At 49.6% G+C, this 25,515-nt stretch overlaps 6 non-coding genes across 6 annotated transcripts; 4 read left to right on the top strand and 2 right to left on the bottom strand.

Moving 5' to 3' along the window:
* Window positions 1-9,766: 9,766 nt before the first annotated feature.
* Window positions 9,767-9,839, top strand: Trnav-cac (transfer RNA valine (anticodon CAC)). The gene has a single exon. It is a non-coding gene; the product is annotated as a tRNA-Val (tRNA).
* Window positions 9,840-10,847: 1,008 nt separating this feature from the next.
* Trnat-agu (transfer RNA threonine (anticodon AGU)) lies at window positions 10,848-10,921 on the bottom strand. Its single transcript has one exon. It is a non-coding gene; the product is annotated as a tRNA-Thr (tRNA).
* Window positions 10,922-15,318: 4,397 nt separating this feature from the next.
* Window positions 15,319-15,401, top strand: Trnal-uaa (transfer RNA leucine (anticodon UAA)). Its single transcript has one exon. It is a non-coding gene; the product is annotated as a tRNA-Leu (tRNA).
* A 4,565-nt stretch (window positions 15,402-19,966) lies between these two features.
* Trnai-aau (transfer RNA isoleucine (anticodon AAU)) lies at window positions 19,967-20,040 on the bottom strand. The gene has a single exon. It is a non-coding gene; the product is annotated as a tRNA-Ile (tRNA).
* Window positions 20,041-20,764: 724 nt separating this feature from the next.
* Window positions 20,765-20,838, top strand: Trnat-agu (transfer RNA threonine (anticodon AGU)). The gene has a single exon. It is a non-coding gene; the product is annotated as a tRNA-Thr (tRNA).
* A 2,336-nt stretch (window positions 20,839-23,174) lies between these two features.
* On the top strand, window positions 23,175-23,247 carry Trnav-aac (transfer RNA valine (anticodon AAC)). Its single transcript has one exon. It is a non-coding gene; the product is annotated as a tRNA-Val (tRNA).
* Window positions 23,248-25,515: the final 2,268 nt, after the last annotated feature.

Raw genomic sequence — 25,515 nt, forward strand, 5'->3', positions numbered from 1 at the left:
AATGACATTATAGTGTTTTGTGTTCCTTGGAATTTTATTTGTAGTGACGGAAGGAACAATTTTATTTTTGCCGACATTGTTTGGATTCCATAAATCCAGCTGCTGGGAAGCAAGCATCTGCTCCCTACGCTCTCCCTGGCTTGCAGACGGCCATTTTCCCTGTATTTGCCAGGTATTGCCTCTGGAAGGACACCATCATTGGATTAGGGGTCATTCTAACACCTCATTTTAGCTTCATGTCCTCTGTAAAGAGGTTGCCAGTGGCTGCATTCTGCTCCCCTGGGGCTAGAGCTTCAGCCTTGGTAATTGAGCTCCCAGACTCCTGCATTGGACAGACCTGTGATCCTGCCCATCAAGACCCTAGCTCTACTGATTTTTAGGTCTTCTCGGAGAACTGATGCTTATTGTTGTGTGATGCTTTGTTCCTGATCACCTTTCTTGCTTTAAAGTCTACTTTGGCTCTCATTGTGCTCTGACCAGGACTACTGTTGGCACTGTGTACGCTTTTCCATGTACAGTTGGTTTTTTTTGTTTTTTGTTTTAAGCTGTTACGGCAGCCTCTGACTTGGAGGGGCGGGGGTAGGGGTCTGGGTAGAACCCAGGGCCTTACATGCTAGGCAAATGCTCTGCCACTGAGCTACATCCCCAGCCCAGCCTATGACATTTATTTGGTATCTTTAGGACAATGATGTTTAAAGCAAGGATTGATAGTTAGATTAACAGCTATCATCATTATTATTTCTCTATCCATTACCTTCGTTCTTGTTTTCTTTTTAACCTCACTTTTTTCTGCTTCTCTGATTTTAAGTGAATATTGTATGTGATCCTATTTTTCTCCTATCTTAGCATATCAGTTATACTTCCTTTTGTGTGTGTGTGTGTGTGTGTGTATAGCCATCCTAGAGTTTACAATATAGATTTACAACTAATATGCTATCATTTAAATGTATCCCTCAAAAGTTCATGTGTTAGAAACTGATTTATGTTTGTAACTAATTTCAGGAAACCAACTCATGTTCAGTGGTATTTGGAGGTGGGTTTGATGAGGTCATGCAGTTGGGACCCTTGATGGCACTTGACCGTGTGACAGGAGGGGCATGAGCTATTGTGCTGGCTAGTTCACCCTGCGATGCCCTCTGCTGTGCAGCAGGAAGGTCTCACCAGATCCAGGGCCATGCTCAGGAACTTTTCAGTCCCCAGGACAGTGAGTCAAATGCACTTCTTTCTGTGGTGAAGTTCTCAGTCTGGGTCACCTTGTTGTAGCAACAGAAGCTGGACTAAGAATATGACCCCAAGCTCTGAGGTAACACCGAACCACTTCAGTCTTCCTTCCTCTGCTGCTGTTCGTTTCTCTAGGCATCCACTATAGTCACAGAACGTATCGTTGCCATTATCATTCTTAACAAACTGTGATCTGCTAGATTGAGAATAAGATAAAGATCTTTTTACTCTTATTTATTTCTTCTCTAATGCTCTTCTTTGGTCTGTGTAGATCTAGGTTTTTGACCAATCTCATTTTCTTTCCCTTTGAAGTACTTATTTTAATATTTCATACAACTATATCTACCAGTGACAAATCCCTGGTCACTCAGGAGTCAGGGCAGAACACTCCCCTCTACTTCCTGCCTGTGGTGTGACCTCTTGCCTGAGTCAGGTGAGAGAGCCCGCTCACACACACAAGGTAAGTGAAGCTGCTTTATCACTCCCCGACAGGCAAGGAGGGACCACAGGAGCCTACCATTCATCTACAAGGCTCAAGACGGCCTCCAGGACCCCTTACCGACCCACACCACAGTGCAGGGATCCTGAAGGCAGCCTGCCTCAGGTCACACACCTCACAGGCAACAGGCACCACAGCTACCTCAAGGGGCCACCTTCCTAGCCACTCAGACTTCCCGCCTTTGAGGTAGGATGCATCCAGGTCATCAGTGGCCACTGTCACCCTGATCAGAAGAGGTTGGCAAGTCAGAGCCCCACACTGTGATTCTGTGAGCTGTGGTGGTGGTATTTTGTAACCGAAACCTGCCCAGTTAAGACAGGGCACCCTAGATACCTCCCGTGTGGCCTCACTTGGGAAACCAAGCCCTGGGTCCTGTTGGTATACACGGAGGCATAAAAATGCCAGTGTCCCAGATCACTGGCAGGAAAAGGGGGTCACCCTGGTTAATGGCAGGAAAAGATCCAGAATGGAAAACATAGCCATTGGTTGGATTTCTCACAGTGAACAACTTGAGAAGCCTAAGGGAGGTATTGTGCTTCAAGGTCTTTGAAGCCATGCCCCTGCAGGAAGAGACTGACACATTAGTGTCCCATCCCTGCCTCTCCTGGGTCTCAGGTATTCCCTTCCTATCAGATAAGAGTGGGGCTCAGTTGCTGCAGAGACCCGGTCTGCTTGTCCCTGTCTCCCTCTACTTCTCCCAACTACCACTTCCTCTCCCAGCATAAGCAGAGGGTCTTACAGGTGAAATCAATGCTACTCCTCTCAGATGGGCCAGGATATGCCCTGAAGGCTCCAGGGGAACTCCAGAGCCACATGTCACACATTCAGGTCAATGACTGAGCCCAGGGAACCAGCAGGCCCTGTTCACTGGGCCACAGTGCCCTGGGGGTCAGGACTTCAATATTAGAATCTTCCAATACATGTGTCCCCCATGCAGCCTGCACTCCCATCATCATGGGGACAATATAGAAGGTTCCATAGGAAAAAGAGACTGGTGAGAGGCACTGTCAGTAGTATCAGGTGCTCTAGGTCCCACTCCTGCATGGGATCCCTGTCTACCTCCTGCTCAGCATTTCCTACCCGTTTTGACCCTCCTGTCCTCCACCTGAACCCGCAGCCTCAGGGCTCCGCTAGCCTGGGCACACTGCTCTGTGGAGCTCCCCACAGCTGCGTTCTCTTTGTGTGGCACTGAGGTGTGCAGAGTCCAGAGTCCATCCTGGCAAAGCTCCTTCCAGGTGCCCCCTCTGCAATGCCGTTTTCAGCTGCTCCTGTAGCGTCTCCCTGAGCTTGTGTCTGTGGCGGCAGGGCACGCGGATCCATCTGAGTGAGCCCGTCACTGAGCGGCTTCAGTGATGAAGCTGGGCTTTGACCTATTTGGATGACATCAGGGTATGGGAAAAGGTGAACAACCTGTTTTCCAGTGTGGTCACCATGTCTGCCCAGGGAGGACACTGGGCTTGGAAAGCCAGGATGTCTGCATCATGTGTCCACAGCAGCAAGGACACACTGAGCCCCCTGGGAACTGGCAAAGGTGTCACGTGGCCCAGCTGCCAAGCTTGAGGGGGCAGCTTCCAGGGGAATGTGTCCCAGTTCTTCTTTTGTGCACAACCTGAAGCTGACAAAACTCAGTTCTTGATGGCCGTCTTGCACACATGGGAGACTGGTTCCTGGTTCCAGAGCCCACTGGATCATGGTGGCTTGTTAATACACTCACATCGCATCAGCAGCAACACAGGCAAAGCCTGACACTTCCTGATGTCGGCATGGCCAGTTCCTCAGTGCGAGTGCGATTACCAGCTGCCTTGTTCCAGGGGCGTCCTCTGCCATGCAGGCCCTTCTATGGTGGCCTCCAGGAGCAGCACACAGATGGCAGCAGGGTGCCAGTTTCCTCCAGACTGGCACCCCAGGCAGAGTTGCCCTTGATGGCCCAGCTGCCAAGCTCCTGACCTCTCAGCCAGGCCGCTGCTACTGCCCAAGAGTCAGTAAAGAGGCAGCATGGCTCCATGGGGGGCGTGGGCCACTGCCAGCCAAGCCCACCCCCCACTGGGCGCTGCAGCTCCTCCACCATGAGAATGCCATGATGCCCCGCTCTCAGGTTGGTGACTGCTGCTGCCCACTCACCCCTCCAGGCTCCAGCTGTGCTGAGCTGTAATCATGGTCCCCTTTTGGCTGCGGGGTTGGCAGTTGCTCTGGTGGGGTGGGCATGGCCGTACCTTTTCCTGCCGCTGACGGACACCCTTTTCTCACTGGTCAGGTTTGTGACGCATCTTCCATCTGATGGGCTACTCTGCTGGCTGACCTGACTCGAGCATCTAGACTTCTCCTAGCCCAGGACAAGACGGGGATTTCCGGTCAGAGCACAACCTCAGCATGCAAGGTCGACCTTTCAGTTTCCTCCACGGCCCAATTGTAGACCAAAAGCTGCTTTTCCAAAGAGGTGCAGTGAGAGGCTCTTCTGGGGAGCCTCTGGATCCAGAAGCCTAGGATCGCTGGAGCCCTGGGGCCTTCTCTTTTTGCCAAAGCCTGTAGTCAGCATCATCGCCCAGCGCAGAGACTTGGAATCCAAGTGGGAGGCAGGCTGACAGCCCCGGGGCAGGACCCGGGTGAGCACTGTATAGCCTGGAGGGCTTCATTCTCCCCAGGGGGAGCTCACCGGGTTATCTGGTGGAGAGGGGCCAATGGAACATCCAGGGAGGGTATGTGTTGTCCCCCAAAAGTCCAGTCAGATGTTGGACCTCCTCTTTCACAGCTGGCCAGTTTGACGTCAACAGTTTTGACAGACAGGATCTAGAATTTGTCACTGGTCTCCAGCCCAAGTACACCCTAAAAAGGTCACTTCTCTCCCTTACGAATACTATATTTGAAGCCAGATTTACAGATAGGTAGTTAGTGTAGTTAGGTAAATCTGGTTTAATATCGAGTAAGATAAATGAAACGGAGGCCATTATAGAGAATGGACTCCCGGAAACCAGAGCAGCACTGGGGGAAACTGAAATGTTAATGTCCATGAGACTCAGAACCCATCCTAAGGAACTGTTAATGAAACAGCTCCCAACAAACAGGGAGGTGCTAAACCGCCCCAGGCCCTTCCTGCCCAGATGACTCCTCCAGCCCACCTGTCTCCCACCCTCTGGGCCTTCCCACCTGCATTCTCTCTCTGCAGGATAGAGGGAAACAAAGGTCAGGAGGGTGGGAAAGCTGAAAGAAGACCTTAGCTATAAAAAAGGGAAGACCTCCCCCTTCCACGGATTCCACCTTTTGGGTCCCCTTCTTCCTCTGGGGAGAAGTCCTTTCTCCTGTCCTTTAATGAAGCTTCTACTTTCCATCTACACTTGCCTCGTTGGCGAGCTTCTCTGGTGCTATACCTCAGCATTCGGGGAAGCAAGGACCCATCACCGTCAACAGCGGTAACATATTGTCTTGGTGGTACTACACTACGAGGTTGAAGGAGTGGTGGCTCTCAGCTAGATACTCATCCCACTGTGATGGCTGAGATATTTTTTTAGTTGGGGCATAGCCCAGTAAGCACTTCAGCACTGTTCACTGTATTACCAGGTCAGTCCCTATGGTACGCTCAGGGGAAGGAAACACCACCACCCACACGTTCAGTGAGCCAAATGGCCCCGCACATAAGCAAGCAAGCATCTCCCTATTGTCAAGAGCCTTCATGGGCCGTGTGTGTGAGTGCATGAATGGACTGGACGGACACTGATGAGTACAGGAGGGGGCTGGACTGACATTGCTGCTCTGAGTGGGCTGTACACATACGTGTCCTTCTCACTCACTCTGCCTATGATCCCCACACAGCACCTGAGATGGGTGTGGCTTCCCAAGACGTCCGTCAATCTGCTGACTGTAAGGACATCACCAAGCAACCCCCTGAAACCCAATCCCTTGCCTTACTTAGGTGGAATTTTCTTGAATGTTTGAATGTCTTCCCCCCTCAATAAATAGGGGGGTTTTAGGCATACTCTCTCTTTTGCCTGCCTCTTTTGCCTCCTTTGTGGGAGCTGAGGTTTAGAGGATGCCACTGAACCCCCCAAAAAGGTATCTTCTGTCTCTGTGTGGTCATTCAGCCATCCCAATTCACCTGGTGTAACCCTGACTGATTCAGTTGCGTGTTGCGGCACCCTACCTCGTATCCCCTTAATCTCCCCAAACCTTCAAAGATCACCCTACCTCCTGCCCTTCTGCTGGTCCAGGAGCCTGCAGAGTGATCTGAGCCTCAGTGTCTAGCAGTACAATGTAAGTTAGAGTCCTATTGCCCACGTCCACTCTAGCCAGCACATAGGCCTCTGTTCTTCAGGAGCTAATGGGGATTTCCACCCCACCCTTATGCCTGTGTAAAGAGGCCTGGGCACAGAATTCTTAATGCTTTCCCCCAGGAAGATGACTGCCAGAGAGACTGAGGGCTGCCGCTACCTCTGCTTGTCCCGTAGTCCTCCTCCTCTACCCTTAGCACCTGCTGAGTCCTGGTCGTGCCAGTACCAGTGGTATTGATCAGACACTGGAAATCATCAGGGGCCCTCAGCTTCATCAGCCAGATCCACACGTTGTGCCAAGTGGGGGCCCCAGGAGGCACTCCCCAGTACCAGCCTAATTTAGCTTTTTGTAGCATCCTCATTCTGCTGTCAGACTTCAGAAAAGCTTTTCAGTGTTTCTCTAAGTGCAATTCCAGGGGAAAAGGGCAAAAGCAATGGGTCACAACATGAATGAGCACCCTGCTCTACGAAGTTGTCAATATTGTGTCTAGACAACTGAGTGTCAGTCAGTTCCCCAGGATGCCACCGCACCTGCACAAGGCTGCGGCAGCCTCATCCTCAGTGGGCCAAGAGCACGTAGAAAGTGAAGACAAGTCACCTGGGTCAGGTCGGAGGTTGGAGCCATCAGTTGTGTGACTCTGCAGTCTGTGGCTGCAGCACTGGGTGCTGAGCCCAACTGCCCAGTAGTGCCATTGCTTTCAGGATAGCAACTCCTCCTCCACTACCCAGTGCTGGGAGCCATTAGCCAAGTAGGTATGACAATTTCCTTGCCAGCGTACCCCATGTTGCAGTGACATTGAATGTAGGTGACCTTGCTCAAGGACCAGGGCGGATTAGGGTGTTCCCTGTTTAGGATAATCGGGTTTAGGGCATTCCAGGTTTAAGGTTATTCCTGATGGGAATAGGGCGTATCCTGCTGCCTGAGTTCCCCTTGAGTTCTCATGGGATTCAGACAGTATTTTTTGGGAGATAGAAGCCCAGTGGAGGTGGATTTGGGCAGAGAACGTGGATTTCCCCAGAAGGTGATTGTAGACGGCTGGGGTGAGTTCGGGAATAAAGAGTTGCTGTTTGAATCTACAAGCTGTGTGGTGGCTCGTGATTTTGTGCCCAGCCAGACTGCGGCAGGGGAGGATAGGAAATTATTATTCAACAGTACAGAGTTTTAATCCTGAATGGCCAGAAAGTTCTAGAGTAGATTATTATAATGGTTACACAGCAACGTGGATGTACTAAATTTCACCAAAATATAGACTTTAAAATGGCTCAAATGGCAAATTTTATGCTTATATTATCAAGTGAAAAATGCTTTGGAAAGAAATATATTTATATAGGACATAATGGTCTAGAAGACTAAAGGGATGGGGTGAACTATACACAAATGCTAACCCAAAAAAATGTCAGTTTGAGCCTGAGCCACGGCCCAGGCCTGGAATCCCAGGCAACCAGGAGGCAAAGGCTTAGAGGACTGTAAGTTAGGGCACATGATCACAGCAAGACAGCACCTTGGCAAAGGTGCTATCTCAAAACAAAAACCAAAAAAGGCTGGGGTGTAGCTCAGTGGAGTGACCCTGGATTCAATTTCCAGTACGGAACAGCAACAGACAGATAAACAAACAATCAGAAAGCAGTTGGTGTGGCAGTATTAAAAGAATACAGGCTTCAAGACAAGGAGTATTTTCACAGATAGGGACACTTCATAATAAAAAGTAGCATTTCATAGTGATCAGAGACAATATACTAAAAAGAGACTAGTTGGGGCCTGGGGCTGTGGCTCAGTGGTAAAACGCTTGCCTAGCACATGTGAGGCACTAGGCTCGATTCTCAGCACCACATAAAAATAAATAAAACAAAGGTATTGTGTCCATCTACAACTAAGAAAAAAAAAAAGACTAGGCACTCACCTGTAATCCCAGCAACTCAGGAGGCTGAGGCAGGAGGATCTTGCGTTCAAAGCTAGTCTCAGCAACTTAGTGAGGTGCTTAGCAACTCAGTAAGAACCTGTCTCTAATAAAATATTTAAAAAGAGCTGGAGATGTGGCTCAGTGGTTAAGCACCCCTGGGTTCAATCCCCAGTGAGAGAGAGAGAGAGAGAGAGAGAGAGAGAGAGAGAGAGAGAACAATTTTTAATGGGTATGCATCCAACAACATAGTTCAAAACATAAAAATTAAAATGACAATGGAAACACATCCGCACAAAAGTTTGTACACCAGTGTTCATGACACCTGGATTTTAAATAGCAAACACTGTAGCCACCAAAGTGTTCCTCAGTAGGCAAGTGCCCATAAACTGGAGCATGTGTCTCTGCATTTAAAGGCAGAAACTACTAATGCCAAAACTTGCACGGGTCTCAAGGTGTTCAGCTGCCAAAAAGGTCAGACAGGAGCACACCAGAGTTGCCTTGGGAGGGTGTGTGACCAGCTAAGGGGTGGCAGCAAAGACAGCCATCCAGGTGAAGTGTGGTTCTATGTCTACTTCCTGGCAATAGTTAGGAATCCACCCACCATAAAAATGACCTAGGGCTGCACATATGTTGTAGCAATGTCAAATTCCTTGTAGTAGAGTTACATAAAATCATTGGGAATAAACTGTGTTGAGGACTCAGGAGAATTCTCTGTATTTTCTATGTAACTTCCTATAAATCTACAATTATAACAAAATTATACATTTTTAAAACCTGATGGAACTAAAAATAGAAAAATCCACACCTGTGGCTTGAGTTTAACATACTTCCCTCAGTTACAAAGAGAACAATAAGTAAATACTATTACAGGTGAGGCTGCAAAAGGCTTGAATGGCACTCAACCCAAGGACTGGACCTATTGTATTCTTTGGATACACAGCACCAAAAGTCAGCAAAACACTCTTTTTAAGTGTCCCTGGAAAGCCCACAGAAAGCTGACCGCTAAGAATGTCTCTCGAGATGTTGAAGGACTGAAATAATAAAGATAGAATTAAACCAGAAAGCTCCAGAATATTTCCAAGCGCTGGGAAATTCGCAGCACACTCCCAAACAATCCACAGGTCAAAGGCAAATTACAGGGATAATCTTAAAATAGTTTATACTAAAACCAAAGAATTACAAAGTATCAAATTTCGTGGGTAAGTACTAAAGCAATCGTTGGAAAGAAAACTCTAGTAAGATTTGAATGCATTAATCATCCAGTCAGGCCCATAAGAAGATGGGAGTCATTAATCTTTTTTTTTTTTTTTTAATTAGTTGGAGTCACCAACTGAAAGAAACGTCTCACATCTGTAGGAGAAGCCACGAGGCCAACACCTGCCCAGGTTGGAGGGGCAGACAGACAGACAGACAAAACCACTGCTCACCAGGGAAACCCAGGGCAGGGTCCCTCTGAGCCCCTGGGAGCTGCCCCGGACGGGGCGGGGGAGACGCTCCAGCACCGGGTCCCCTGGGCCCGCCACTGCGTGGGCTGGGCGTGCAGAAGTCCAACCCGGCTCTCTCGAGGGAGAGGAGGGAAGAGTCTCTGCTGGGGCAGGGGAGGGGACCGGGGCGTTTCGCACCGCGCGGGAGCGCTCTTCCCTCTGCTGAGCTCTGCGCCCCGGAGAAGCTCATCAGACAGGCCCAGGCGGGCGGGGCGGCCTAGCCCAGTGCAGGGAGATGGCCGGCCTGGGCCCGCCCCCGCCAACGGCCCGCCGAGAGGGGACGCCCGAGAAGCCCCGACGAGCCCTCCCGTCTAAAGGGGCCACCTGAGAGGCCCCGCGGACCGGCCCCGGTGAGTAGGAATCTCGGCGGCTCGCCCAGGGCCTGCCGGCCTGGGAGGCGTTCCCGTAGTGTAGTGGTTATCACGTTCGCCTCACACGCGAAAGGTCCCCGGTTCGAGACCGGGCGGGGACAGCTGGTCTTTTTCCTCGTGAGTCTTGCGGTGTGCGTTTTCCTTCTCACGCCGGTTGGCGGGAGCCGTCTTCAGGGTGACGGGGCGAACCCGGGCGCTCACCACTCAGGGCCTCGCTGGATCGCAGAGGCTGCCTCAGGGCTCGCAGTGCTCGGCCTCCCGAGTTGCCGACTAGGAACCGCGACAGTCCGACTGTAAGAACCTTTTACACATGACACCCCGTTTGGTCGTGGGTTGTCACCTGCGTGGCCACCAGAAGAAGGTCTCCTTTACAGTGCAGTCTTCGGACCGGGAGTCGCAGTCCCGCACCGGCTGCCGTCGAAGCCCGATGAGGAGCGTCGGTGCGCACGGCTCGCTCGGGGGGTCCTGGGGAGCTGGAGGCCGCCCCTGGAGAGCCCTTGCTCTGCCCTCGCCTGGACAGCGGCCCGGGCTCCACCTGTCCCGGGGACGGCCCTCCCGGAGGGGGTCACACAGCTGTCACCCAGCTGTCGCCGCGGTTCCTTCCCCATCCATCACGCACCTGGGCCTCTCCAGCCGTCCGCCCTCTCACCTGTGGACACCTCGGGGCGTCTCCGGGCCTCCACCCGTGGCAGGAAGGAGGGAGGCCGGACTACAGAAAGGCGGACGCCTTCACCCCTGGCCCCTTCTCCCGGGAGAAGTCCGTGCCCCCCGTCTAAGAGGGACCCTGCTCTATCTGCAGACCCCCCAGTCACCGGGACCCGCAGAGGCCTCTCCCGCAGGCCTCCGCTCTCCCGCAGGGCAGGCACTGACTCCATTTCCTGTTGTCGCTAGTTTACGGTCTTGAGAAACGTCTAACCAGGGGCACGGTCACCCTGCACGGCGCCCACGATGGATGTCAGCGGGCCCTTTCCTCTCACCCACCATCACCCCACCTTGGTAGGTAGGGGTCGGGGTCCGGCTCCTTGGCCGCGTCTCCTGGGTAGAGGACCCCGGTGTCCTTTCCCTGCATCAAAAACGTCCCGGCACCGCGGCGCCCTGGCCGAGGGAGAAGGCCCCGCTGGGATTCGAACCCAGGATCTCCTGTTTACTAGACAGGCGCTTTAACCAGCTAAGCCACAGGGCCCGCGCCCGGGCCCCCGCACTCCTTTAGGGAACTGCACACCTCGGCGGGTCGGGGTTTCACGGCAGAAGTTTCCTTGGACAGACGCCACCCTCGGGTAGGAGCCAGAGAAGAGCTCCGTCCACCTGGAGGCGCCAGGTGAGCAGCTGGGCAGGGCCGGCCGCCTCGCGGTGAGTGGACCTTCCGTGAGCCCTCGTTTCACGTCTTCATCTGCGCGAGGCGGGGACAGCTCTGCAGGTGGTGCACGTCGGTCCCCCCCGTCGGCCCCTCACGGTTCCACCTCTCCCACCCGCACAGTGCCGCGTCCCCCCCGAGTCGGATTCGTTTCGATTTCGGCTGAGTCTTACGGGAACGTCCCCCGCGTCCAGGCGGAGGAGGCGAGTGACCCCTACACACGGCCCTGCCAAAGCCTCGCAGCTGACCAGCTGCCGGCGCGCAGCCGCTCTCGCCCGCGGCGGAGGACGCTAGGGTCCTGGCTCGCCCGGCCGCGCCCTGCGGGTGACCCCGGACCCGGAGCCGGGTTCCCAACGCCTTGACCATCCTCTAAAAAGAAAGGCCTCCTACTTGCAGCCGGGCGCTTTTCTTAGCTACTTCTCCCCGCGGTGTTCTGGGGAAGACGAGTGTCCGAGGTCCTCTCTCTGCTGTGTGCTGCCCTCCATCCCTTGGACCAGCCTGTCCGCGTTCAGACCCGGGACCGTGGGGGGCCGGGGAGCAGCGGGGTGGGTGCGAGCGATGGCTGGGGTCTCCCGCAGGCTAGGCAGGTGCTCTTACAAGTTTCTCGCGATTCTGTCAAAGTGATTGGAGTTTACACTTTAACAAGGGATTGGCAAACTATCCCCCGCCCCGCAAAAATCCGGCTTTCTGTTTCTGTGAAGTCTGATTGGGACACAGCCGTGGGCTCAGCCCCACTGGAGTGTCTGTGGCTGCTTTCCTGCAGCAATAGACGTGGGAAGCTGCAACAGAGACCCGATGGCCCCCGAAGCCTAAAATATTTACAATCTGACTTCTTCAAAAGAAAGCTTTCCCACCTCCTTTTAAACAAAAGCCACACTCAAAACCCTTATGAAAACGAGCCCTCCTCTACCCTGGGCTTCCTGTGAAGATGCTGTGGAACCACACCCTGAGATCTGCAGGTCTGTTGCTCCGCCGACAGGATCGGTGAACTGTGCCTTTGGGAGCCCTAAGGATGAGTGTTTCTATTTAGATGCCACCTAAATCACTCTGGGATCTTAACAAAGGATTCATAATCTCAGACTTAGCTTTATTTTCAGTCCGCATATTCTGCTAGTGCTCTGGATTTGATTTTTGCTTGAAAGTCGTTTCCTAATTTTAACATAATTTTCTCTTCAGAGCGGCTAGAGATAATTGTTTGTTTGTTTGTTTTAACCCAGAAAGTTGTGGTTCATTAATATTAACCAGTGCTTCCTTTAACTTACCTGGCATCACTTATCTGGCAACACTGGGAAACACCTTCACAATTCTTCTGGAAATTTCCTTAGCTAGATTGCTCAGTTCATTGGATTCTAAATTCCATGATACTGCCAACACTCATATTTCTAAACTTTCTACAACTTCATTACAAGGATCTTTCTCTTACAGGTTTAAATAACTTTATGGGGGGCGGGGGCCGGGCTATTCAATCCATCTGTGGCTTGTTCCAAAATTTTTTTCAGGGTGGATTCAAAGCTAACTGGGCTAATGTAGCTCCAAAAGCAAGGTTATCCCTTTGTGAGACTGGCTGACGACCCAACCTCACTATAGTTGGTGAGAACACAGACTATTCCCACCTTGGTGATTGGCATGAATTGATTAACTTACAGAATTCCGGTCCTTCTTTTCCTGGCTTCATGCACAAATCAGTATTCCACCAAAGTTGAAAGATACCACTGCAGAACTCTGAAGCTCTTTCTTTGCAGATTTCTCCTCTCTGATATTCTGTCTCACCAATTCTAACTGCTTTGGCCCTCCTTGGAATCCTACATTTATGTCCTTGATTTAGTAATACTACCTAGCTCTGGTGAATTTCTCCTCACTGTGCTGAGACCTGTAATCCCTAGTCAATAAGATAAAACATTGATAAGATACTCATTTATTTCCTTTTTATATCACTGAGGTGGGGGAGTTACAGTCCTACAGTGAGAGTAGGAGAATGTCTAAAATCAGTTATTTCACATATTTTTAAGTCCATGGTCTTTCCCCCTTAAACAACAACTCCCATAGCAGTGATCCTTCACAGGCAGAAGCAGAAACCCACACCTTGGCTTCAGTGTTCTTTGCTAATAGTCATATGATTTTAAGTTTCATCCATGTTGCTGTATGGACCTCTACAGTCACCTTTGACATTGCTTAATATTCTAAGGTATGTATTTACAACAATTTACCTACCCACTGTCAAATAGTGGAAATCGGGGATGGTTTTTTTCCTCCATTTTTAAAAGACCACAAATGGTGCTCTGATTAACTTCCTCACATGCATACTTCCTGTAATTTGAGAGTGGAATGAGAGTTAAACTTAGGAGATTAGCTCCACCATATAACGTGAACACTCTTAATTTTCATTAGATGTACCCAGAATGGTTTCATCAATTTAAACTCCTACAACAGGACATGAGGACTCTGATATCATTAGTCCTGCAGAAACTGATTTTATTCAGCTTTTACATTTTTACAAAGTAATGGTAGTAAAGTGATATCTCTTTTTGTTTCTTATTTCTGTGATTACCAAAGATTTTGTACAGTCTTTATATATTTCTCTTCTCTAATTGCCTGTACTATCCTTTGACAGTGTCCTTTTGATCTTGCTGTCCTGGTATTGCACATTTGCATGGCTTCTTGCCATATGGCACCTCACTATTTTTTAGATAATTCAAATATATTCTACTATTACCACATCTATTTATATTTCTATGTGTGCTTTATTTTACTATTCTTGATTTCAATACATCTATGGGGGGTTATTGTTTACTTTTAAGTTTGGTTTTTTGTTTGTTTGTTTGTTTTGTGGTGCTGGGGATGGAACCCAGGGCCTCACACATGTGAAGCAAGCTTCTGCTATTGAGCAACACCCCCAGCCCCTGACATTTATTAAAAGTTTTCTGCTCGCTGGCTGCTCCCTGACACAGAGGATCACTCCTTCATATACTTCTAATAGCTTTATTTTTACTTTCACATGTAATATGCCAATTCTCTAGATAAATGTATATTTAAAAACGATACAGGTGATCGATTCTACTAGGCAGTGCACACTATAGACTCCCCTGAAACCTTTGGGTCTCTGAACATGAGGAATTCTTGTCCTAATGTGCTGTCTATAGAACCTTCTGTCAGACACTTCCATCACCATTCCCCAAGCCTCTTCTTGCTCCAGCAGTAAGACCTAAATTTCCTTCAGTTCTTGGTAGAGGCAGAAACTCTCAGGTCGCACCTGCTCTTCTGCGAAAGGAAACTTCATCTGGCCAGGCAGCCAGAGAACAGCAGGGCGTTCCTCGGGCGTGGCTTGACCTGGTGCAGAGAACGAGCATCCAGGAGAGGGTTGGGCTTGTGATTCGCCAGCCGCTGAGGCCTGGGGAGGATCCTTCACTGACTCCCACGCTGGGTGCTTCAGGTGTCCCACCGCCTGAATAACAAGGAGCAGAATATGCACCGCCGGCCTGCACGGTCTCGGAACCGTGAGGTTCTCACCCTGCCTCAGGGTCTCGGCTGGGCACGGCTCCTCCCAGGTGGGACGGCACCTGGGAGCTGAAATTCCTGGTGGCAGTTTGTGGCCCCTGAACTGAGCGTGCTTTTACCGAGCGCCTCCGGCGACTGAGAGCCCTTCCTTCTCCCGGTGCTCGGTGAAATGAAGGTCGTGGGGCCACCCTGGGTCTCTTTGGCCAGGGTCCTTGCAGGAGGGTCCTGGAATCGCTTGGTCCCCCCTTGTTCCCCGGGCGAGGCCTGACTGCTGCCGGTGCCAGCTTTTCCGAGAGCAGCTTGAGTTCTGCGCCGCCCTAGCCGCCCGCAGCCACACCGGGCCCAGCTGCTCGGGTGGACACTTCCGAGTCACTGTGTCCGCCAGGGTCTGCGCCTTTACGGCAGGACGAGCTCGATTTGGAATCAGGTGGGCTGGCCCGTGGGGGGGCTCCGCACCCTCCCGGCACCTGCCCAGGCGGCTCCAGCCCAGCGTTCAAAGAGTCTGCGAAGAAGCCGGGGCGCGCTGGGCGCGGCGCGGTGAGGTGGCAGGGCTGCTCCGCGCGGGTCGGGACCCCGCGCCGCCGCCGCTGGTTTTTCCTTTGGAATCAAAAGCAGATTTCTCCAGGAAGAAGCGATGGAACGAGAGGTCAGACCGAACGCAGTCGGGGTAGAGAGCGGTGTGCGTGCGACAGGGGTAAGCAGTATGAAAAGAAGCGGGGCCCGCCTGCGGCACCGGGATGGCCGAGTGGTTAAGGCGTTGGACTTAAGATCCAATGGGCAGCTGCCCGCGTGGGTTCGAACCCCACTCTCGGTAGGTGGTTTCCGCTTTGCACCCTCGTGTCCGAGCCTCTGCGAGAGGGCGAGCGGGGACTTGAGGAGGCTGGTCCTTTTGCCCGTTTTTATTCAAATCTAAAGAAATTGCCCCTTTCATAATCAACAGTGTTAGGAATGAAAAAAGAAGTGTCTTTGACAGAATGAGGGAAAAACGAGATCGACAACAGCAGCGACCCTATCGGTCCTCTGCTGTTCCCTCAGAACTCCATGGGTGACAGAGACGGGGCTTGTGACGTATTGGGGCTGGAGTGACCCCAGGGCCTCGCCGTGCAAAACGCCGCTTCTTCCACTGAGAACCGGTCCCGCGCGCCGCGCGCTGCACCTTGTCCCGCTCACGTCCCCAGTGCTGCACCTCGTCCCGCTCACGTTGTCCCGCTCACGTCCCCAGTGCTGCACCTCCTCCCGCTCACGTCCCCAGTGCTGCACCTTGTCCCGCTCACGTCCCCAGTGCTGCACCTCGTCCCGCTCACGTTCCCAGTGCTGCACCTCGTCCCGCTGACATCCCCACTGCTGCACTGTTAGAGTCTGTAAACAAGTCAAAATAACACCTGGCATTTTGCCAGGGGAATGTTAGAGTTTGTAAACAAGCCTGGATGGTGCCTGGCAAAATGCCAGAGGGAGTGGTTTGAGAAGTAACAAAAGCGAGCCATTAAGTGTGGAGATTCCTGATTGGTTGACTGCTGTATCTAGTTTATGCTAATTAGATAAGCTGTGTGGAATGTATAAATACTGCTCCTGTCCTGCAATAAACGGCTCCCACTCCTGCTGTATCAATCTGCACAAGTCGTTCGTCACCCCCCCAGTTATTTTGCTGCAGCTGGACTGCGACACTGCACCTCGTCCCGCTCACGTCCCCACTGCTCCTGGCTCCGGTTTGGTCTTCTTGCGGTCACGTCCTGCTCTGCGCAGGCTGCGTGCTCGCCTTCACCCTTCTCCGCTCTGTTCTCGTTTCCACTTAGCCCCCACCCGCCGCGCACAGTGGCTCCCCTCTCCACCGCCGCGGTCTTTCCCAGGAGGCTCAGGCCTGGCGACCTCCCTAACAGACAGCATTCTGCAAATAGGTCCCGACCCTGCTTATGTTGTGAGCCAGCTTTGCCCACTGAGCCAGGAATTCGGTAGTAGGGAGCTCAAAGGAGTCTTCACTCTCACAGACGCTTCCACTCTTAGGAAGTGGATGGTGAACAACCAATCTGGAGCCACGGAGCACACCGGGGCAGGACAGGGAGGCTCAGCCTACCAGGACGGTCAAGAAAGAACTCCGGTGGTGTGCCATTTGAGCAAGGCTGAGAAAGTTGAAGACTGAAGTGAGTGGGCATCTGAGAGAACCAGGCCCCATGGCCTAGAGATAGGAGCAAAATGTGGGTTGCAAAACGGTTTGTTATAAAAAACACGTGCACCCAGAGATGCACATACACAGAGTCAAAATGTGGGACGTATTTATTACTTTCAGCTGAAGTTGAAGATGGAAAACATTGTTCAAACTTTTGGACACAGGAGGGGGTTGCAAAGAAAGTGTGAAAAACATGATCACTGGATGGGAGATCAGGGAATCGGAAAGCAAAAGACCTGTGAAAGATCATCTTCTGGGAGACTAAACTCAGGGAGAGTCTTGATGTAACACGATCCCCTTCATGCTCTGAAGATAGCCCTTGCTGCTCTGTCACTGAGTCTTATTTTAAAACTGACATAACTTTCCCCCTTCTCTTTTCCCTCTCCCCCTCCGTAACCATGGGGGAAACAAGATCACCCTTCTTCCCATCCTAGGCCAAGTTAACTGTCCTTGAGCCCATGCACCACAGAAATGAAGTGATTCAGACTTTGAGATGGTACCAGAGGACCTAAGAAATGGCTCGCTCTCAAGGCTACAAGTGAATTACAGCCCCTGACAGGGCACAGCTGAAATGTAGCTTTGGAATCATCTCATTAAATGTTCTCTGCTCCCCCTGCCAGGCATGATCACAGCCTCTGGGTCAGGAGTCTCCTGTGTTTCTCCTTTGCTAGCAAAGCAATAAAACCTCCTTTTCCTTTTTTCAAAATCCTCTGCTCATTGAATTGGCATCAGGGATGGGGACCGAGCTTTTGGCAACAATGATGCATAGCATGCAGAGTGGGGGTGATCCAGGCATTGAAATTTCAAGGAATAAGAATAATTATCTGAACAGTCTGAAGGTGAAAGGGAACCGGGCAGTGAAGTCTCAACAAAAGCCTCAGGCTAAGGGTCTTCAGGGAAGAGGAAGGAACAGTGGGGAGCCAAAGCCAGGAAGAGCCAGTTCCAATAGTGAGGGCTGCCAGAGAAGCAGTGCCCACTGATAATGGGCAGTTTATCCAACCTCCTTGTTGTTGGAACCACTAGTGACAGCATAAAGCAGGACATAACATCATAGAGTGGGAAAACCCTCTGGGACCACCATTCAGATCTCATCTCCTCTTGATGGCAGAGCACCCAACAAAAGACATCCTTCTTTGCCTCCTTTTTCTTCTTAAGACTAGGAAGAAACTGCTCATCCAGAGATGACTGAAGAATGCCAGAGTTACACAGTTAATTAGCAGGTGCGTGATTCTAGGCTCCAGTGGGCAGGAGGAAATATGGGGTGGGCTGGGGTGTGGCTCAGTGGTAGAGCACTTCCCTAGCATGCACAGGGCTCGGGGTTAGGCTCCAAGCCCTCCAAGAAATAAAAAGTATGGGAGAGATTTTTGGCCCTCAGCCTGTGGAAAGGTTGGACAGCATAATGAGCCATACCTTCTACCAGGTTTTCTCTCCCTTGGGCAAATGAGATTCAGTCCTCCAAAAACACAAAGCCAAGGAAGAGGTGGTATCTTAACTCCTGTCCTGCCTCACTAGGACCTCCTCTGTCCACCCCAGAGGACGGAGTGCTCCTAAGGAGTTTCTCTGCTTTATTCTTCTTCACAGTTCTTTTCTGCCAAGAGCATTACCTTTTGTCTCTTTCCACTAGTCTGTAGGGTCCATGAGGGTGGGACTCTCCCCCCACTGCCTGAGTCTCACCTTATAGTCACTATCTGCAAACATCTGAATAGACAAGTCCATCACAGAAAGATGGAGCCAGTGTTCAATAAATGTAAAGAGTTTCTGAAAATATCAACACTAGAAATGCCAAAAGCTAGGCATCCTTTGCTACAGAACCAAACTTCCAGGGTTGTCACAGCACTTTTAGAAGGAGGCCATTGGGAAATTCATCAGGAACACTTAGGTCTCACTCCAAGAGCTAGTTGACTAGTCCAGCTGCACTGTGAAGCACCATCATGGGTGAGGAGGATGGGCAAGCAGCTCAGTGCAGACACAGGAGGACTCAGGGACACCAGATAGGCCACACACCTGTCATTCCAGTGATACTCCCTGCAGTGTGATCAAAAACCTCATTCTGGGACAGGGCCCAGAGGGTCCTAAGGCAGCATAGAGAGTAACCTCCTGGAATTTGAGAATTGGGAAGTGGCTGTTGTGCCGGGAGAATGAGTCTATTGAACTTAGGAGACATTTTGGATAATTGAGTACTACCTGTAAAATATGTGAAGAAAAAGAGGACCCATGTTTTTATACTTGGAGCCTGAGTAACAGGAGTTGCTCATTGACAAGACAGATACACTTGTTACCGCTGTTTACCCAGTGAGGAGTCCTTACTGCCCCAATGCTGAAGTGCCCTGAGGCAAGTTTACAGTGGAAAGGAGAAGCTTTATTTAGGACATCAGAAAAGACTTCTCCCCGCCCTCCCAGGAAGAAGGGGACCCAAGAGGTGGAATCCATGGAGCGGGGGAGGTCTTCCCTCTTTTATAGCTAAGGTCTTCTTTCAGCTTTCCCGCATTTCTGTCCTTTGTTCTGTTTTCTTGCAGTGATCGAATGTAGGTGGGGAGGCCCAAAAGGTGAGGGGCAGATGGGCCAGAGGAGTAATCTGGGCAGGAAGGGCCTGGGGCGGCTTTTGATTAGCACCTCCCTATTTGCTGGGAGCTGCTTCATTAACATTTCTTTAGAATGGGCTCTGGGCCTTGGGAACATTAACATTTCAATTTCCCCTAGTGCTGCTTTGCTTTCCCCAGCTCCATTTTCAACGTGGCCTTCATTTTCGATTTTACTCGATATTAGACCCGATTTACCTAACTACACTAACTACCTATCTTTAAATCTGGCTTCACACTGACGAGTAAACGAGGCCCTCACTTACGTAAAGCAGTACAGAATAAGAATCAATGTAAATATTTACATGTATAGTATAAAGAAAGCCAGGAAAGATATAGTATGAGAAATTAAGAGAAGAGATTACCTCTGGTAGGGGTGGTGAGAAATGGACTGAGAGAGAATAAAGATGGAAAGAAAATTTTTCAATCTTTTAACTTTGTGCTTGAGTTAAATTAATGTTTTGTTTATGCAAATGACGTTAGAGAGATATTTGTTTAAAAAAAAATGTTATCTCGTTCATGTACGTAGTAAAACTAGTGTCTAAGATTGGGCTGGTCGTTCTGGTCTCTGTTGGGATGGAGCTGCAGCCATTCACTGTTTGCCAGAGCGAGAATCACAAAACGGAACTCTAGCCCTGGCCCGTACGGGGATCGAACCCGCGACCTTGGCGTTATTAGCACCACGCTCTAACCAACTGAGCTAACCGGCCACGGTCTACACGGTTTTTTCCTCCTGAATTACAAACTACTCCCCAACAGTGCGGTGGCGCAGAGCCAGGTCTTCAGAAGCCGCAGCCCCCACCTGCTTCTTTGGCTCCTTCTTTTGCATAGGTACGGGAGAGCCCTGCCTTTGACCTTTGAGGATTCCCTGCGCGCGGCCTAGCTCGCCGCCGGCCTTCCGCAGGCGGCTCCTCCTTCCGCAGTGTGTGTGTGTGTGTGGGGGGGGGGGGGGCGGCACACCGCCAGAGGCTGGGCGCCCGGTGCCTGGAGCTCGGCGGGTGGGGTCAGACAGAGCGCTGACAGGTCACCTCACACCCTCAGTCCTTGAAGCATCCCTGTGTCAGATGCGAAGCTTTGAGGAGAGCCCTGCTTCTCCACATTGAAGAAGAGCGCAGGCCAGCTGAAACACAGGGATGCTTAAGCCGCCCATTCGTTTTCCCTTTGGGGTTCAGCCAAGGCCCCTGCCTGGCCAACAGAGGTGAGGGTGGTCCAGTGTCCATGCAGGAGCATGACTCCTCCCCAGGGAGGTAGTCGTTTCAATCTCTTCTCCATATCCTCCCTTTAGAAACTCAAGTTCTCTTTGGATTTTGACGGCAGTATTTACCCCTTTTTGTTTTCGAATGATCTGACGAATTAATTTCTAGAAGTGACATCATTTACAAAAGTCTGAAATCATATTCAAATACTGCATAACGAAGGGAGGGCCTCGGGGCTGGCTCCGTGGCTTAGCTGGTTAAAGCGCCTGTCTAGTAAACAGGAGATCCTGGGTTCAAATCCCAGCGGGGCCTTTCGCTGCCTTGTGCTTTTGGAAATTCCACTTCATTCCAACGAATCTTCTCACGGCTCTTGGCTGAATCTAAAAGTTGACTTTGGGCGCTGGTGTGGATACCCTTTAGCGATTTGATTTGAATATCACCGGAAACTTGTCAGCTCCAGATGAGGTGATTGGAGGATGGACTGGGGCGTGCCTAGAGGAGATGGGGAAGGGCCCTTGCCCCCACGCAGCTTAACCATGGCCTTCACACAAGGAAAAAACCCAAGCACCTGGATGTTCCCCAACACGGACACTTCCCGTGTCTCTCAGAATTTCTTTCACTGTATGGATCTTGTCTGCTGAGCAGTTCAAATAATCCCCAAGTGAAATCTCCCTCAAATCTCAAGTGTATAAGGTCCATCTCCACCTGGGTCGCACTAGCACAGCACTAAACTCTTCAGCAATCTTGTGAGAAACCCTGCTTACGCTTGACCTCCCCTCCTTCCCTCCACAAAGTCCTGCTGCAACTTTCTGGGGGAGTCTTCTCCCTTGTCCCTATTTGAGCCCCCGTTTATCTTCTTCATCTCCATCTGAAATAACCCACTTTGTTCTTCCTCTGTCTTCAGCTTTGGTGGTCTAAATCCGCTCTCAACACAGCTAAGATGCTAACTCACCATACAAAACATCTTCCTAGGGGTCAACTCCTTCTCTCGGCCACCTCCACATTTAAACCTGTTTCGCTTCTCAGTGCTACTCTAGTTTTGTGTGGCGTTTTCACTCTTTCAGTGCAAAATACTTTCTGGCAATAATGGTACTTTTACTTTAAAATGGGGGTTACTTAGTAATGTAGTTTTTAATGTATCCTAATATCTGGGATTTTTTTAATTATCTTTTTTGCTTCTGATTTCTACTTTAACTCTGTTGTTGTTACAAATCAGATTTTTAAAACAATTTTAATCCTTTAATTTTTGTCCAGTCTTTCTCTATGGCTCTATTTTGGTGATTTTCCCTGTGCACTTGACAATAGTGTGCATTCTGTCGTGTTGGTTATGACGCTCTAGACGCTGATTAGGTAGAGTTTCCTGGGTATCTATCACAGCCAACTTCCTCTTTTCTTCCCATTGCTCACCAATTAGTCAGAGGTGTCTTTAAACTCGCCAACCATGATTGTGGGTTGCTATTTTCTATTTTGTTGTTTTAGTCTCTCAATTGGCTTGATATAAAAATCAATATTTCTTCCTGATGAACTGATCATTTTGTCATTATGTACTATCCCTCTTTATCTCTGGCCTTTGGCTGTTCAGTCTACTGTCTGATATTGATATATCTACATCAGTTTTTCATGATTGGTGATTTTACAACCCATCACTGCTTTTAACCTATTTGTGTTCTTATTTTCAGCTTGCATTGCCTCTTTACTTTTTTAGTATTTCACTACCTAGTCTGACAACATTTTTAATGCCTTATCCCATTTACATTTGATGCAATTATTTATATGATTGGATTTAAATCCATCATTGTATTGTTTGTTTTCTATTTGACTTACCTGTTCTTTGTTCCTTCTGCCTTCTGTAATATAAATCATCAAATTTATATTATTAAATATAAATTAATATTTATTCAACTATTAGTTCAATAAATTAATATTTATTGTTCAATTTAAATTTTTTAACCTAAAATGTAATCTTTTCTCTCCAGCTGTTTTTAAGATGTCTTCATCTTTGACTTAAGCCATTTCAATGTGGCTTTGAATAATTATAGATTTCTTTATGTTAATCTTGGTGTTTACAGAGTTGAATCTTCAGTGGGATGTCACATTTTTTCACAGACCTGTGCTTTTTAATGTATGTCAGTTACACCTTGATAAAAACAAAAGCTCTTCAGTAGATGGAGAGGTTTATCCCTAACCTCTCCAATTTCTCTCATCATTTTCAGGTTAACTTATACCTTCCCCTCTTTAGAAGACCATCCCTTCTTCCCCTATCCACCCTATGCATTCCCATTTCTTTCCGTTCACACATCCCCAGTCTAATTTCTTTCTGTTCGGAGCTTCAATATTTGAATTGCTCCCAAAGATCATGGCCACTCCACTCGGTTCCGAGGGGCGAAATCCCCTCTCCAAGCTGCCTGCAACCACCGCAGGGGTCTGCCGTGAACACCATGAAGTTGAGAGTGGTTCATTTGGCGAATGGGTCTCTGCTGCTAAATACCGGTCCCTGGCGAATGATACCTTTCCTTTCACCAAGTCGAAAACCAGAGGGGGCAGCAGCGCTGTGAGCAGAGATTTTTCTGCAAGGAAAACAGTTTCTGGACCAAGCCAGGGCAGCAAAGAATTCTCATTTACCTTCAGAAAGGCTCCCCGAGCAGCTCGTTTCCGTAGTGTAGTGGTTATCACGTTCGCCTAACACGCGAAAGGTCCCCGGTTCGAAACCGGGCGGAAACAGCGGTGGTCATCCTTTTGCTGTGTACGCCGCGGTGGGCCGAGGAAGTCCAGCGGAAGAGCTGTCCGAAAGGAACTGGCCTCAAGGGGCAGCCGCAGCCACGCGAAGGACAGCGTCCCCCGGGGTGAGCGGACGCTGCGCGCAGGGGGTGGGGGCGTCCCTCTCCAGTCCCGAGAGCCGCGCTGAGCACCGGCCTGGTCTCGCGGTTGAGCCCAAGGCGCCCCGCCGCCGGACCTTGGCCTCATCCTTGGCCTCATTCCTTGGAGTTTAAGTCACAACGGACCTCAGATCCCGGGTATTTTGACGTGAGAGAGAAGAAGGCAGAAAATGACACTAAGAGCGTGAAAATACTGCACATTTTATGGACGTTGTGTTCTGCAATACTCGTGTGTGTGCGCGCGTGAAGCGGCTCCGTGCCCGGCTGCTGAGCGCTTCTCGGCCTGTAGTCGGCCCACGGCCAGTTCTGCAGGCTGTGCTCCCAGCTGGTGGCAGGGGTCGCTCTAAGAGGTCTCCCTGTCGCTAGGGAACTTGGCATTGGAGCCTCTTCCAGGTGAAAAGCACGGCCCTTGCCTTTGCCTACTCGTCTCGTACTCATGGTTAGATCTCAGCTTCGTTACTTACTGAGAACTTACTTCCTTAAACTCCCTAGTGAAAGTCCCAGATTCCTGGTGGCACCACGGGCTTCCTTCTCTTGCACAGCCTACATGTATCAGTGCGATTACCAGATTCCTGTCCATCTCCCTGGAATGTAAGTCACATGAGGGGCAGGGGCAGTGTCTGTTCCTTTTTTTTTTTCTTTTTCTTTTTCTTTTTCTTTTCTGTTTCTTTCGTGTCTGTTCTTGTTCATCAATGAATTCTCAGTGCTTACAACATACTAGACACTTACTGGATTCGGGCTGAATATAAAACAGCCCTTACCATGACTCTCTGGGAAAAAAAAAATTATTTTCCTAATTTTAAGTTGAGACCTGGAGGCTTGAAGGGTAACTGACCTCACCAACATGTGGCGCTAGTATGTGAGATGTAATTCAGATGGTATTCCTGGCTCCACAGCACTTAGTCTTCTTTAGTATCCGGTTGGACATGGATGTACTTTCGAATTCCCCAAACCCATATCTCTGAAGTTTACATACCATGCTGTTGAAACTAATAATGGGAAAGAAGTCACCAGAACTATACTAATAATTATCCTTTATTACTAGCTATTAAATCAATTATTTAAGATCTTTCATAAATAAACTAACAAGTCTAAGTAGTTAGTACAATTGTTGTTTACAGTCATTAACCTGTTTTACAGATGCAGAAGCTGAGGAAAGGCTAAATAAGTTAAATATCTTGCCCATGGTCACACAATTGTAGAAATTGGAACCAATACTTATACCCATGTGTGTCAGACTAAAGTGTTCCTCTTTATTGCAGTTTTCTGAGAGAAGAAAGGGTCTATAAAAAGACACTGGTAGTTAGAGAGTGAGGCTAAGCAACCATTTAAAGATGATTTTGACATGGTAGGGAGAAGTAGTGTCATCCATCTGCCAGACACTTTTGGGTTCCAGAAATCTAGCATTAAACACAACCCCCGCCCTCCTAGAGTTTGCATTCTCATAGGGAAGACAGACAATACTCAAAAGAGATAACTTATATAGTGTGTTTAAAAGATGATTATAAGTGGTGTGGAGAAAAAATAAAGAATGAGGAGGGAAAATCCTGGAATGGGAGGAGTTTCTTATTTTTTAATGTAATGTTGGGGTGTAATTCACCACTGAGATGATATTGAAGACAAGGCCTGGCGTAGGTAAGGAGCTGATCACACACATATTAAAATAAGACACAGCTGTCCTGGGGAGGGTGACACAGCAGGGGCCTGGTAAAGGAGAAAAGGAGACGGACAAGAAATAGGTGAGGAAAGAGAAGGAATGGGGGACACAACTGAGTGCAGCAGAAGAGGAAGCCCTGAAACACACCTGCACATGCAGTGAGCTGGTCTTTGGCAAAGGAACAAAGGCAACACAATGGAGCAAAGACCATTTGTCTTTTCTACAAATGGTGCTGGAAAACCTGGACATCCACATGCAAAAAATAAATGAATCCAAACACTAACCTTACACCACTCACAAAAACAACTCAAATAGATCATGAACTTAAATGTCAAAGGCAAAACTACAGAACTCCTAGAAGATTACAGGAAAAAACCTTGATGGCATGACTTGTGGAGAAATACATAATTGGTAAGCTCCTTAACTTTAAAAATTTCTGCTGTACTAAAAACAACA

This window comes from Marmota monax, unplaced genomic scaffold, assembly GCF_021218885.2.
Source record: "Marmota monax isolate L192 unplaced genomic scaffold, Marmota_monax_Labrador192_F-V1.1 WCK01_AAM20220418_F8-fsc00141, whole genome shotgun sequence".
Classification (NCBI taxonomy): Eukaryota; Metazoa; Chordata; class Mammalia; order Rodentia; family Sciuridae; genus Marmota; species Marmota monax.